The 15813-nt window shown below is 36.5% G+C and overlaps 1 protein-coding gene across 1 annotated transcript in view; it reads right to left on the reverse strand.

The window, feature by feature from the left end:
* Mtpbeta (mitochondrial trifunctional protein beta subunit) overlaps positions 1 to 15813 on the reverse strand; it is a 292313-nt gene that overhangs the window by 265883 nt on the left and 10617 nt on the right. The window lies entirely within an intron of this gene.

Raw genomic sequence — 15813 nt, forward strand, 5'->3', positions numbered from 1 at the left:
ACCAGAATAGAATCCAAAAAGGCGTTTTCTGCCGCTAATCAAATACTGTATGTACCAAAATTAGATCCATTTTAAACGATCATGCTATTGATTGCTTATGTTTCTTAAGAGCTCACTTCATTCGACACGTAGTGTGGATGCTTAAACATAACTAAACTTTGCAGTAACAATATGTATTTTTTTGTTTTTAGAATAACTGTATTTTAATGTTTTTTTTTCAGAATATTTATTATTACAATAAAAGTTTATTTAAAACATGAATTCAAGTAATTACAGTACTTGTTTTTTTTCCTTACTTTATTGCACCTAATTGTCATCAAAATTTATTGAGAAAAACGTTTGTTTTTGGAATACCGGTATCCCAGTTTCATAAATTAAAAATACCGAAATACCAGCATTAAGATTTTGAATGGTGTTGTAAGCCCTAGTTGCCACTGTGTTGCATGATGTTCAAGTACAAGCTGTATCGTTGATGTGGGCAGCTGAGAGCTTGATGGGCCCTCAATTTAGATCCATTGAGGGCATACACCCTGTCCTTCAAGCTCTCATGTAGGCCTATTACAATGCTGAGTTGTCACCTAATTTCCTCACTCCTTACATAGTGCACACACAAAGACTTTTGGCAATATCATGTCCCATTCCTGATTGCTTCACAAATGGTCAAGCAGTACATTTTAAAAGGCTGTGATTCAGAGGACAACTGTCCCCCCACCCCCAGTTCTTCCCTGAGCCATAGCACTCCCATTGGCTTGAGCCTTTTGCTTTGCTTCTCTGGTCTGAATAACGATTTTGATTCAATTTCAATACAAAATTATAATCCTAAACTTATATATCCCAATGCAGTTATAACACTATATATACATTTTTTTTTTTTTTTTCAGTATCGAGTATTATCACCGAGTTTCGCTATATAACTTCCATATCTCCTATCAAGTTATATGTATTAATTAATAAGGTTACATATTGCATTAATATGTAACATTAATAATGTTACATACATTGACAACCATGTAGATATCAGCTCTCAGAAGGTGACTTTCAGCGTGATAGAGGGTATTATTTATTTTAATGGAAACTGCAAACACAAGAGGTATTAGAACCTATAGTACTTAGTACCAAGCATGGGCTGATTGATAAGATTTAGCTTTAAGAAAAAAAAAAAAAAAAAACTGGTGGAAACACTACATTAGTTACATTGTATAGTTTTTGACTTGTTTAATTACAATAAATGAAAAGATGAAACGTTAGACAAAGTTCTGTGGATTGGACTTTCAAAATATATGTATGAAGGAAGGTTGTTCCAGAAAATGGAAGTTGAATGAATAACTGAGGAAGAAGAAAAGTTGGTTCTGGAAGTTTGAAGTTGGACAGTAAAAGAATGCTGACTGGTTGCGGCACATGTTTTAGGAGGGAGGGAGGGGGGGGAGAGAGAGAGACAGCAAGAATTAGAAGCCAATTTAGCAGAATAGTGTTCGCAGTAGTGTCTATAGTAAGGGCATGCAGCAGAAACAGAACGTCTTAGAAAGAGAGTGGATGGTCTCTGTTAGAGATGAGTCATGAATTAACCCAACTGCCTTCTCCTTAATGGAATCTAGAAGCCTGAGAGAGGTTTTGGGGGCAACTGCCCCAGATGTGGAAACAATATTCTATGGTAGAGCAGAGTGGCAATTTGTACAGAGTGAACAGCTGTTTGGAAGAAAAGTAACACCGAGAGAGAAAGAGACAAACCATTTTTTAGATGCAGAGGAAGCAATATTTGTAATGTGCTTATGCCAAAAGAGATTATAAATCATCGTAATCCCCAATAGAGATATACGATCTTGCCTAGAAATCAGAGTGTCATCGAAGATAAGATAGGAGCAGAAGAATTCTTTTTTCAAGATATAGGACAGGACTGAGTTTTAGAAGGATTGAAATCAAAAAAGTTATCTTTGCCCAACTGAAGAATTATCTGGGATCACAATTTAAGGAATTGGTAATGGATAATCGAGATGTTCAAGCTGTTTGTGCAGGGCCAAGTTTCTCAAATTGGAAGGTGGCTTGCAATGTATTCTCATCAGCAAAACTATGGATAGGATTTCCAGTCAATGAAAGAAGGTCATTAATATATAACAGGAAAAGTGAAAGAAAGAACTGAACCTTGGAGAACAACAGCATTAGTGGAGAAGTTAGAAGACAGAGTCATCTACCAACACCTGCAGTGAGCAGTCACAGAGAAAAAGGATACCCAAAACAAAAAACAGTTGGAAAACTATAGATGTAAGCTTATTTAGAAGAGCTAAACACGATCAAAAGCCTTTGAAATGTCAAGAGAAACTGCTTGAGTTTCACCAAAATTTTCCATTGAATTTGTCCACAGAGATGTAACATTAGCCAGAATATCACAAGTGGTTCGACGCTGAAGGAATCCATACTAGCGATCGTTGATCAGATGGAAGGTTTCTAGATAGTTTAAGAGTTGGCAGTTAATTGATTTCTTCATTATTTTAGAAAGAGTAGAAGGCGACAACGTGACGATAATTGGATGGGAGGGATTTGTCACCCTTTTCAAGAACTGGCTGGATATGAGTAAATTCCAAGCAGGAGGGAAAACACATTTGGAATAAGAAAGTAAAAAAAGGCAACATGAACAGGAGTAAGTTTGTGAGCACAGGTATTAAAAACAAGTGGAGAAATACCATCAGGTCTTGGAGCTTTCTTAACATCAAGATTGTTTAAAATCCTTTTGATGGAAGACCACAAGAGGCATTGAATGGAGTGTACTGGGAATGGTTGAGCGTGGTTTATCAAGGTTAACAATATACAAATTGGAAGAAAAATGGGATGCTAGTAGGTCAGCTTTATCTTTGGCTGAAGTCGCAATAGAAACATCTGGTTTTGACATGCAGGAACAGAGATGGGCAAAAGTTACAGCCAATAGCATTGGCAAGAGATCAGAATGCTCGACTACCATTTGGATAAGAAGCAAGTTTTCTATTCTTAGCCTGTCCAAAATCTAGTTTAGACTGATTAATAACTGCTTTACAATAGTTGCAAGCCTTGGTGTAGGCAGAAAATGGATACAAGCCAATTCTGATATGCAACATAATTCGCTTGAACAGTCTTAGCACATTTATTGGTAAACCAAGGTTTAGATAAAGGACAAGATTTTAAGGTGGAGTGTGTAAGAAAGAATTCCATCCCTGATACAATCTGAGCAACAATTGATATCAGAAAATTTGAAACAGTAATCCAACTAAGGAAAAGAAGAAAAGAAATCTCGCAAATCATCCCATTTTACATTACATCTTGTAATGCAAAACAACACGTTGAGAATGGCCATTGAAAAAAGGCTCAATTGAAGAGCCCATCACCAAGTTATAATCCGAGGTACCTAGAGGCCCACTTACCTTGATCCCCTATACTTAGTTGTTTAGTGAGAAAAAGATGTACTTACTGTAAATCAGAAAAAATTGAAAAGAGATTCAAAATTACCAAGTCTTTGATAGGGAATATCAAAACGGACATATGCACAAGTACCACATTTTCAGCAAAAGGAATCATACAGTGAATAATACAGACTATTGTGTGTGTGTGGGGGGGGGGTATGGTTGTTTATTGGCACATTAGCTGCTATGGCTATAGTGCACCTTCAGACTACTGATATGAGCAGTGATTGAATCAACTGATAACTGGGATTCTGTCTGTACATGGGATTTGGTACACTGTAAGTGGAAATGAACATCACTGAAGTTAAAACTGAGACCGCATATATTTGTGAAATGAATGAGGAAATGTTTGGGAGGTTTAGTTCTTTTTGCAGATAAGTTTGTTCTATTATTTTGACAATTCATGGTGTTTTCAGAAGTAAGAAAAGGTGGTAAGGACATGCTGTATGGAGTAATGAAATTTTTGGATATGGCATACACATGGTAAGAATATACCCAGATCCTTGACACAACGTTGATTCGACAATGCCTCCCCCCCTTGCAAACACACTACTTGGACTCCCTATAATCACAATCTGGCAGAGAGAAGGCAGCAGGGTTATACACTAGCTGATCAGGAAGCCTCCTAGAGAGTTACCAATAGGTTTTCAGTCCAATGGACTAGCAGCTGGCCTATGAACATGGTTTTAGAGCTGTAACCTCAAAAGACATCAATCATACTGCATGATGGAAGAGATGAGAGGGTTACCTGAGCTTTGCTCTGGAGACTAAACATGGTTCCACCACTTTAAACTTCCAATAAGAAGTGGTGGTACTGCACCAGTTGATGGGAGTCATCTGCCAATTAGTATTGCCTGGTAACATAGAGGGAGCAGCATTGCACCATGTGGTGTAAACACCACACCTCGACCCTTACTTATGTTGGTTCGTACCTGGGTGTGGTCACCTCCGGTATGCTAAGTGCCATATTTCAGGACTTGCATATCGGAGTTATACTCCCATGTGCAAGTCCTGACCAACTGGACTTTGCCAAGATTAGGTCCACTTGACTTCGGTGTCACAAGAATATCAGTTCCAATAGCATTTTAGACTCGGGGATAGCAAGCACAGCTTTGGATATACTAGAGAATGTCTGTGACAGACTCTAGGACCAGGGTGTTACACTCCAGTGGTAATATCAATAATTATAACAACTTAGCTGTTCTCAGCTTGGCAGCACATTCAAAATAACTTTCATTAAAACGAATTCATGTTTATTAAACCTGCACAGATTTTTTCCGCAATTTCCATACTCTTCAACTACTAATTGGTGGGCCAGTTCACACCTGGTAGGCCACCATTTTAAAAGCCCAGATGTAGGTGGTCAATGTTTTGGCTTATGGGTGTATTTTGTTATAAATCACAAATCATTACTACTTGCTAAAGCATCTTAAATGTAATGCACTGTATACATCAACTAAATTGTTACTTATCAGATACAACACTTTATTCTAAATAAGCTTTCTTTGATTTTGAAAATTTTATAGGTTCCCAAAATTTAAACTATTATGGTGGAGAGAAAAAAAAGAAAAAAAAAAACTGAATAATAAATATTTCCAACTCAAAAGTTCTGCTGTATTAATTTCAATATTTTGCCTTTATTAAAAAAACATACACTACATAAGAACGAATAATTTCCTCTGCCAAAAAAAAATCTAACCACCCCACCAAGATGGTACAACTTCAAGACATGCAAGGAAATGATTTTTAGTTCCTTAACACTTCCACAGATGTTTACTGTGCTAGAATGAATGTGATGGGGAAAGAAAAAGAAATGCTTCTAACCTTTGTAACTAAACATTACCCCAATCTAATTTATTTTATATTTATGTAAAGAAGGTAACAAAAGCAATTATTCATATGTTCAGTATGAAGTTGAATTATTAACACAACCCAAACTATGAACTATGCCAACCTTTGTATCATCAGCAAACTTAGACAATAGGTTTGATATGACTTCTTTAATGTCATTAATTAATACTGCAAACATGAGGGACCAATACGTGAACCCTGGGAATGTTCATTTCTAACCACCCTCTTTTCTGCTATCCAACTATTCCTTTATCTATATCAGTAACTTGCCCTCATATTGCCACACTGCTCCAATCTGGACAACAGTCTGCCATGCGGAACAGTTTTTTTCTGAAATCTGAAATTAATAAGTATTTAATGCCAAAATTATTTTTTGCATGCAAGGTATGGTTGAGGGGTAGAAGACAGAGAGAGAGTTGTAATCAATGGAGACTGCTCATCGTGGAGTAATGTTATTAGTGGAGTTCCTCAGGGTTCAGTATTGGGTCCATTGTTGTTTTCTGTATTTATAAATGATATTGATGATGGTATATCAAGCTTAGTGTCCAAATTTGCAGATGATACGAAGGTTGGCAGGCTTGTTAAGGACACTAATGACAGTACGCTGCTGCAACAGGATCTAGAAAAGTTGAGCAGATGGGCAATGAAGTTTAACATTGACAAATGTAAAGTACTACATATGGGAAACAGCAACCCCAGAGTGACATATCAACTCTGTGGTACTACACTGACAGTGGTAGAGAATGAAAAGGACCTGGGGTAATTTTGCAGGCAGATATGAAGTTTTATGAGCAGTGCAGACAGGCTGCAAGAGTAACTCATGGTGTCTTGTTAATGATATACAGGAATTTTTCTAGCAGGGATAAGGAGGTGATTATTCTCTTGTATAAGGCAATGGTCAGGCCACACCTTGAGTACTGTATGCAGGTCTGGAGGCCTCATTTCAAGAAGGATGTAGAGCTGCTGGAATGAGTACAGAGAAGGGCAACAAGATTAGTGAATGGAACAAAGGGTTGCTCTTACAGAAGAAAGGCTTTTAAGTTTTGCAAAATACAGTGTCTGGAGACTGGGCACCGGCGAGGTGATCTGATAGAGATGTATAAAGCCTTGAATGGTTTGAGCATGCTCAATGCTGATGGGATTCTTCCTCTTGCTCAGAATAATCACCTGAGGCGGCATAAATTCAAATTGAGGAAAGACAGATGTAGGATTGATGTGTGGAAATTTGCCTTTAGTCAGCGGGTAGTTGGTTGGTGGACTAGACTTCCATCCCTTGTTGAGGAAGCTGATAGCATAAATAAATTTAAGGCTCAGCTGGACAGGTATTTCAAATGAAAGAGGGGTGAAATAGGAGTGTTTTTTTTTTTTTTTTTTGGCTGATGCTGCATAAGCTTGCTTTCTTGCATCATATGCCTCTACTAATGCTAATCATAATATCCCGTCAAATTGATCACACAAGATCACCCCTTAAGAGATTAGTGCTGTGATTTCTGTGTAACTGCATTCCTATACAGATGGTCTTACTTTTTTAACTACCCTTTGATTACCCTGAATTGGGGAGATATTTGCACATTACCAATCCACGGGGACTTCTCCTTAATCCAAAGAGGCTCTCATAATTATGGCTAAAGGTTTGCTTCCCCTTTTTTCTTCCTCTCTTAATATAGTAGGATAGATGCCATGTGCCTTATTTATTTTTAGCTTTAACAATATCTCTTATATTTACCTCTCACTTATCACAAAACCATTGTGCTCCCTGTTAGAATTTGATATACTTCTGCCATCTCCATCCCTAAAAATTTATTTTATGTGAATGTAGATACAAAATATCTATTCCGTTTGTCAGCAACCTGAACAGGATCAAACAGTTATACCATTCATATCTAGTGGACCAATGTGATTCATCCCTTTCCTTTTAGTGTATAAGTAATAAAAAGGTTTTGCATTCTTTTCCAAGAAACATATCTTCCTTGGCTTGCCTAATCCCCTTCATGATTTGATTGCAGTTTATACTAGTGTTACATGTATTCACCATTATATGTATTTTTCGTATGTAGCACTAGTCTCAATCAGATCATCTGACATCCATTTAGGTCTATCATGGAGATAATGATCAAGGGTGGAAGTCAGGATCATTTAGACAGAAATGGAGTTCTGAAAGATATACAGCATGGTTTTGTAAAGGGTAAAACCATGTTTAACAAATCTGGTTGGCTTTTTGACAGGTTCACTCATTAGCTGGATTTGGGAATAATTTCAACATTGTTTATTTAGATTTCAGAAAAGAATTTGACTCAGTTCCCACATGAGCAGTTAATTTATAAGCTGGAACAGTTTGGAATCACAGGGAGATTCCTTAGATGGATAGCAGTATAGCTTCAGGGAAGGAGGCAGAGGGTTGTGATAAATGGTTATTCCTCGGATTGGGTTAATGTATGAAGTCGGGTTCCCCAAGGTTTAGTATTGGGGCCACTGTTGTTTTTGATTTTTTAAATGACATCGATGAAGGGTTAGAGGACGTGATATCTAAATTTGCAGATGATGTAAAGATCGGTAGAGTAGTTAATGATCACCGCAAAGCAGAGCTTCTTCAGAGTGACCTAGATAGATTTTAGGGATGGTCAGAAAAGTGGCACTTATGCTTTAATTCAGCAAAATTCAAGGTCTTACACTTGGGGAACAGTAACCTCAAAATAGCTTATACACTTAGGTGAGTTGGACTGAAGTCAGTAGTGGAAGAAAGGGACTTCGAACTTACGATACGGTCAGGCAAAGTTTTCTGAGCATTGTAGACAGGTTGCAAGGAAGACTCATGGTGTCCTATCAATAATTTATAGAACATTTGCTAGTAGAGATAAGGATGCCATAATCCATTATATGCTATTTTTAGACCACACTTGAAATACCGTGTTCTAGTATGGAGACTGCACCTAAAAAAAGACATAAAGCTTCTTGAAAGGGTCCACAAACGTAACTTGACTGGTGAGATCGGCAAAAGGATGTCCAAACGAGGAAAGACTTCGAATGTGGGTTGCACAACTTGGAAACAGGGCATCTCAGAGGATATTTGATTGAGATGTTTAAGGCTCTAAGTGGCAAAAGAATGAGGACGAAATTTTCATGGTTATAAATAATTCTAGAACTAGGGACCATAAATTCAAGTTACGGGGAGGAGGAAGAATTTTAGACTAGATCGCAGGAAGTTTTATTTTAGCCAGTGAGTTTTAAATTACTGGAATAGGTTTACCTGCATGGGTGATCGAGGCTGTCAGTTTGGCGAAATTCAAAGATCAGCTGGATAGTTACCTACGGGAGGAGGGAAATGCATAGGTTGTCTATTTCCTTTTATTTATTAAATATTTATTTTATTTAATTTTATTATTACTATTATTTTATTCCTTTTTTTGGCTGGTGCAGCATAAGCCTTAGGCTTCCTTGCACCATATGGCCATTACTAATACTATTAGCATTACCATTAGTAGAGGTATATGGTGCAAGAAAGCAAGCTTATATAGCATCAGCAAAAAAAAAAAAAAAAACTTTCCCATTTCAAACATTCACACTCCAAATGTTTGTCTAGTTCTGTCTTGAACTTATTTAAGTTGTTGACCCCCACTACAACAGATGGATAGAAGTTTGTACCAACTATCAAGCACCCACTGGCTAAAGGCAAATTTCTGCACATCTATTCTACAATTGCCTTTCCTCAATTTGAATTTATGTCCCCTCATGTGAGTAATCTGAGCACGAGGAAGAATCCCATCAGCACTGAGCTTGCTCAAACCATTCAAGGACTTATACACCTAAATTATTCAAAATAAAAGAAAAAAACAAAAAAACTTTATACGCCTCAATTATCCAAAGGAAAAAAGAAACTACAGTATTTCAATTAGTCCTGTCCCCTAATTTGTTTACCATTTAGTATTACTCATAAAAAAAACAAAAAAAAAAAAAAAAACAACACAGGTATTTCATCTCCATACGTACTTTAAAGGGAGAAAAAATAGGCATTTAAATGATAACACCAGTCAATATTTAATTACAGTTTGAGCCAAAAGATTGAGTGTTAACAAACTGATTAAAAGATAGTACGGCAGTAGCCAAGTGATCCTTCTAACTACTGCTGTGAATGTTAATATTTATATTTCCTTCATTTAGTGTATGTTATTTCAATAATTCAGTTAATTTAATTAAATCATATGCACAATTCTGAGCTTTCAGCTGTTTCTGCAGATTTAGAACTTCCCTTTGCAGCATCCAGTTTGCAAGGCTTTCCCAAAACACCATTTGAGGCGGTTTGACTTTATCTTCCGTCTTCATAGAGGCAACAAGACTTCTTTCATTAACAGCTACCAGTTCAGGGGTTCAACCATTTGTCTTGGTAGCTCCACACTTCATCTTCATTAAACTTTTTTTGATTCAAATGCATATGAGACTATGTCTAGTTGTCAATCTCTGCTTTGCAATTTATAATGATGTGTTGGAATAACTAATGCAGGTTGATGATCAGACCCTTTTAATTTTTGATACTCTGTGCCCAGTAACCTTGGTAGGAAAAGGTAATAAGGGGCGGAATTAACACTTTCAGCACTGAAGTGATATCAGGTATCTGGATGCTTTGCAGCATCCAGTTTGCAAGGCTTTCCCAAAACACCATTTGAGGCGGTTTGACTTTATCTTCCGTCTTCATAGAGGCAACAAGACTTCTTTCATTAACAGCTACCAGTTCAGGGGTTCAACCATTTGTCTTGGTAGCTCCACACTTCATCTTCATTAAACTTTTTTTGATTCAAATGCATATGAGACTATGTCTAGTTGTCAATCTCTGCTTTGCAATTTATAATGATGTGTTGGAATAACTAATGCAGGTTGATGATCAGACCCTTTTAATTTTTGATACTCTGTGCCCAGTAACCTTGGTAGGAAAAGGTAATAAGGGGCGGAATTAACACTTTCAGCACTGAAGTGATATCAGGTATCTTTCTCTGAGGACCAACACAAATCTTCAATGTGCTCACTTTGGAAAGTTCAATAATTTTAAGAATTTTTTGTTTCTAAATTTATATATTTTTGATATATAAATTTTATTGAAACTTCTTCCATATTTGATTTTGTTAGCTAAGAGATTGTATTTATTTTATTCTTAACAAATTTTTGTAGTAGACTTTAAGTGATGTTTTTTACTTATTAAAAAAAAAAAAACAACACATATTGAAAGTTTTATACATCCCAAATGCCCAATCCAAACATTATACTAGTATACTGAGGGACTAAGCATTACACTATTTCATGAAAAACTCATAGAAGTGGTGCACATGGGTCACACAGTCAATTGGTCCAATTGACTGTGTGAGTGCACTCAAAGTATTTCCTCTTATCTCAGTCAAGTTCTCAGGCTGAGCAGAAGATTCAGAGAAAGGGTCGCTCACTCAGTCATACACTTATGCTGAAAGGGAGGGAAAATACTGTTCTTCTGCAGTTCTTCCAGAACAAAACTGAACAGCTCTTAACAGCAGAAAAAGTTTTCTTGAATTTCACCATCATTTACAAATGCTACAGAATGACATTTATTGGTCAAATCTGTTATTCATCAACCTGGATAGAGAATCTGTTTTTTAGTTTATCACACAAAACCAAACCTCTGGTTTGATGTCACATGATGTTACCATCATGTGACATGTCATCAATACATCGACACATCATACTGTTTGAGATTGGAACCTTTTCAATTTCTCGTAACATAGTCATCATTTGTCATCTTGTCCTAGCATTTTACTCACTATGATTTTACATGCTGGCATTATTAGGTTCTCACTAACTGTGTAACTTTTCCTTTTCTGGCAATAAGTTCTGCTGCTAAATAATTTGCTTCCTGAGCCTTTTCACTGAATGTGGATTTTTTAACAAAAGCTTTACTCTGTTTTGAGATTCCAATAGCCGTTTAAAATAATCAGCACCTTTACTTGTCAAAGGGCTGTGGTTTGTAGTTGCGTCTTTTCAATTTTGCTGGAGCTATTGTTGCATTTGTAAGTTGTTTGCCACAGAAGATACAAATGGAACAGGATAACTTTGATTACCAGTTGATGTAAAACCCATTGACAAGTAGCTTTCATTGTAAAGACTTACTTTTTTTTGTGTCCCTTGTTCCTCTAGTGTAGTGAAATGACTCAGAAGGTTGTAATTCTTCATCACTAACCTTATCAGAATTGTCCATAGGCCTAGGCCTAGAATCTCCTCTTCCATCTCACACCTCGTCTTCAAAAATCACCACACTGGACCATCAGAGATGTTTGTAAAACACAAACGTTAATAAAATATAAAACAGAAGGGCATAATAAATAACTAAATGAGAAAGTCGCAAACAATAAGAAAACATCATAATACAATTCACTTCTAACCTACACAATCCACATTTTGCAATGTTTACAACAACAGCAGTTGGGAGAGGTAATTCGGAAGGGAGAGGCTGATGTCATCAGCCCTACCATCCTCCCTTCCATGCAATACGGTGCTCACCAATTATCAACGGCCTCCCCTAGCTCATGTCAAAAACTAAGAATGGACTCAACCAAACGAACATGGTCCTACTGCGCACTGCCATATGGGGCTGAAAGACCTCTAATGAAATTGCTAACGGGGCTGATTGGTCACTGTCCACCACTGCAAGTGCTAGCTGCAGGTGAAGTTCCACTGGAGAGCTTGGGCCTGCAGCTAACAGTTGTACTGGCTTCTTGTAGATACTTCTTCTCTTCCCTTTCCTCTGCTCTACGCATCACCTTTTAAATGGGAGATTTTTCTGTATGTTCATTAAAGTGAATCCATGCTCAGAATTCAACTATTTAATTGATGTATTAAATAATATTATTAGATGACAAGTGATTTTCAGATTATGATGTTCAATTCTTTTCCATACTATTTCATTGCTTTTTTCCTTTACAAAGCAATTCTGAGCAGTATTTTAAAAGATAACCGAGAGCACTCTACAGGGTCAAGTGGTTCATGTTGCATAAAATAGCGCAGCTCAGTTGCTCATAGTTTGAAATGCATGATGCTATTTTTTGAAGTCTTCTGGCATAGAATTTGTATCAAAGTTTATTTATGCCCAATGATAAAAATAGAGCAAGTTAAGACAGCGAATTTCATAATTTAAATGGGCACAAATTTCCTTCATAATTAGAATAATGCATATTAATTGAAACACAGCGCAAAATTTCACCTGTGTTTTTACAGCAGAGGTAAAGCCATGTTCATATGCAAATGAAATAAAATAAATAATAATTAAATAAATAAATAAATTTGATAAACTATGGACTTCTTTCGTGACCAGCATATTTTTCTTGTAAGTTAAACCTGCTGGTTGCCAAAAATAAATTTATCAAAACAATACGAGGTGTTTTCAAAATCATAAGTTAAATATTGTTTAATATAATCAAATTCAGTTGACAAGTTTTGCAGCATACTGATTGGAGAAGTTCCAATGTATAGCCAATACATACAGGTGGCTTTCAGAGTGAAGTGGGTAACTGCTAAACAATCAGTCTAACTACATGGTTAGGAAAAAACCAGGGAAAAAGTCCATTACAAAATCATTTAGATAGAAATGGAATGCAGAAGAAAACACAGCATGGTTTTGTAAAGGGGAAAACATTCACATTTAACCAATCTAGTTTTCCAATATGATATTCACTGATATAAATAACTCCAGAAGTAGGCACCATAAATTCAAATTACTGGGGAAGAGGTTTAGACAGAACTGCAGGAAGTATTCTTTTAGGTCACTGATTTGTTGATTACTGAATAAGTTGCCTCCATAGGTAGTTAAGGCTGACAATTTTGGGAGAATCCAAGTTTTGCTCTGAATCTCCAAGAATCATTCCCTTTTTATTTTTAGATGAGGATGCAGTAGAGCCATCGAGACCGATTTTTTTTTTTTTTTTTGTTACAGTAAAACCCTCAGACTTCCATGCACAATATGGATAATATGAATATGGGTCCCTCTAGATAGGAATAATTAACATAATGGATCACAGAGGTTCATGAAGTGAAAGTCTCAGCTGATCAATTTAATCAATTATTATGAAGGTATAAAATAAAATAGATATATGCAAGAAAGTAAGTTTATACATAAACCACAAAAAAACAAAAAAACAAAAAAAAAAACAAACAAACAAACAAGGGTAAGGATTCTATCAGCATTCGCTTATTCAATCCATTCAAAGCTTTAACACTTCAATCACATCTCTTTGTAGGTGACTAGTGCCCATACACTGCAATGCGCTGAACTGAAGCCTTCCTCGGTAAGCACTTGTTTGTTCTCCTCATTAATCTTACTCTTTTCTGCACTTATATCAACAGAATCACATCCTATCTCAAATGAGGCTTCCTAATCTGTATGCCATATTCAAGATGTGGCCTAACCATTTCGTTATACAACAGGATAATCATCATCTCCTTATCACTGCTAGAAAGATTCCTGTATATCACTGACAAAACCTAATGAGCTGTCCTGGCAGCCTGACCACATCATCATCAGCCATTTTCCATCCACTGCTAGATGAATGCCTCTCCAGCAACTTCCCAGTTCCTCCTGTTTTGAACAATGGCCATCCATTTACTACCCACAAACTCATGAATTTCATCTGTCCATTTCCATTGTTGTCTTCCAGGTTTTCTTTTAGCTCCTCTTGGGTACCATTCTGTTATTTTCTTAGTCCATCTGTCATCATGTCTTTGAGCTATGTGTCCTGCCGAAGACCATTTTATTTCTTTAGTTTTGATTAGAGTGTCCTTTACTTGTGTTTGCTACCTAATCCATGTGTTTCTCTGCTTATCTAACAGTCTGATTCCTAATATGATTTGTTCCATTCTTTACTGTGAAGTTCTCAGCTTCTCTCCTATTCTTTTGGTGAGTGCCCAAGTTTCACTTCCATAAGTCATGGTGGGGAGTATACATTGGTTCATTATTTTACTTTCAGACAAATTAGGATATTGCTCCTCAGTATGTGACTATATTTTCTGAATGCTATCCATCCAAAATTTATAAATTGGCTGGAAGCCATTTATCATTATTACAGCTAATAACTTGTCCCAGATAAGTATATGACTCCACCTTTTCAATTACTGCTCCTTCAATCATTATGTCCCTTTCTGTGGCATACTTGTTCATCATTACTTTTGTTTTAGCCACATTCATCTTTAGCCCAAAATCCTTACTAACTCTGCACAACTGATTAAGATTTTCCTCTAATTCTTTGGGATCACTGCTTATGACCACAATGTGCTCTGCAAATCGTAAATGGTTTAGGTACTCTCTGTTCACATTGACTCCTTTATGCGACCAGTCTAATCTTCTAAAAGCTTCCTCAAGGACAGCAGTAAACAACTTTGGATATATTGTGTCTCCTTGCTGAATTCCTTTCTCAATTTTAAATTTGTTTCTGTCATTGTCTAGTCTAATAAAGGAGGTAACATTCTCATATATTTTATTCAAAATCATAATATGTGGGATATCTATGCCTTTTCTTTCCAGTGCCCAAAACATTGCCTTATGTTGTAGAGAGTCAAATGCCTTTTCATAATCCACAAATGCCAGGCATAATGGTGTTTTATATTCATTTGCTTTCTCCATTAGCTGTGATATTGCGTGAAGGTGATCCATAGTTGAGAATCCTGTCCTAAAGCCAGCTTGCTCTTTCGGTTGATTCTCATCAAGTATTCTTTCTAATCTGTTATTAATGACCCTTGTGAACAACTTGTAGATGTGAGATAAGCTAATTGGTCTATAATTTCCAATTTATCTCCTTACTTCTGCAGCAAAACTACGATTGCATTATTCCACTCCTTAGGCATCACACCTTTTCTAATACATTTTGTGAAGAGTCATGCCAGTTTTTGTGTCGTGGCTCTTACTCCCAATTTTAACAACTCTAGAGTAATCATCTTGCCCGGGGACTTTCTGATTCTTCATTTTCTTCAAAGCATGTTCTACCTCATCAGGAAGAATATCGGGTGCATCATGTGTTACTAATTTGCGATCCACCTTCCCCACTGCTGGCATCATTCCCTCGCTCCTTGTATAATTCTCTATAGTAGTCTTCTATTTATAAGTAAGCCATCGCTATTCTTCAGTTTCAGTATCATTTGTCTTTCTGTATTACTGCTCATGACTGCTGATTTAAGTCCTTTGTTTTTCCTTAATGCTTGTTCTTCTCTTCTGTTAAATCTTCTTATGTCCTCTCTGAGTCTCTTTCTAATGGCTTTGCATAACTCAGTATACTCAATTTTCTCTTTGTCAGTGTTTATCTTGCTCTTCATTTGTCGTCTTCGATTCATCATGACAACTGTTTCTTGACTAATGTTTTCTAATTTGGATTTTTACCTGTAGGTTTCTTGGGCTTTATCACTTTCAGAAAGTTGTAATATTCCTTGTCGATATCTTGGTCCTGAGCAGCCTGCAGAAGCTCAAACTAGTTCTTAAGTTCCAGTACATACTACTTTTTTTCCTCTTCTGTTATCTCAAAGACCTTCGTATTAT

The sequence above is a fragment of the Mastigoproctus giganteus genome, chromosome 5 (genome assembly GCF_048544385.1).
Source record: "Mastigoproctus giganteus isolate SK-2022 chromosome 5, ASM4854438v1, whole genome shotgun sequence".
In the NCBI taxonomy this organism is placed as follows: Eukaryota; Metazoa; Arthropoda; class Arachnida; order Uropygi; family Thelyphonidae; genus Mastigoproctus; species Mastigoproctus giganteus.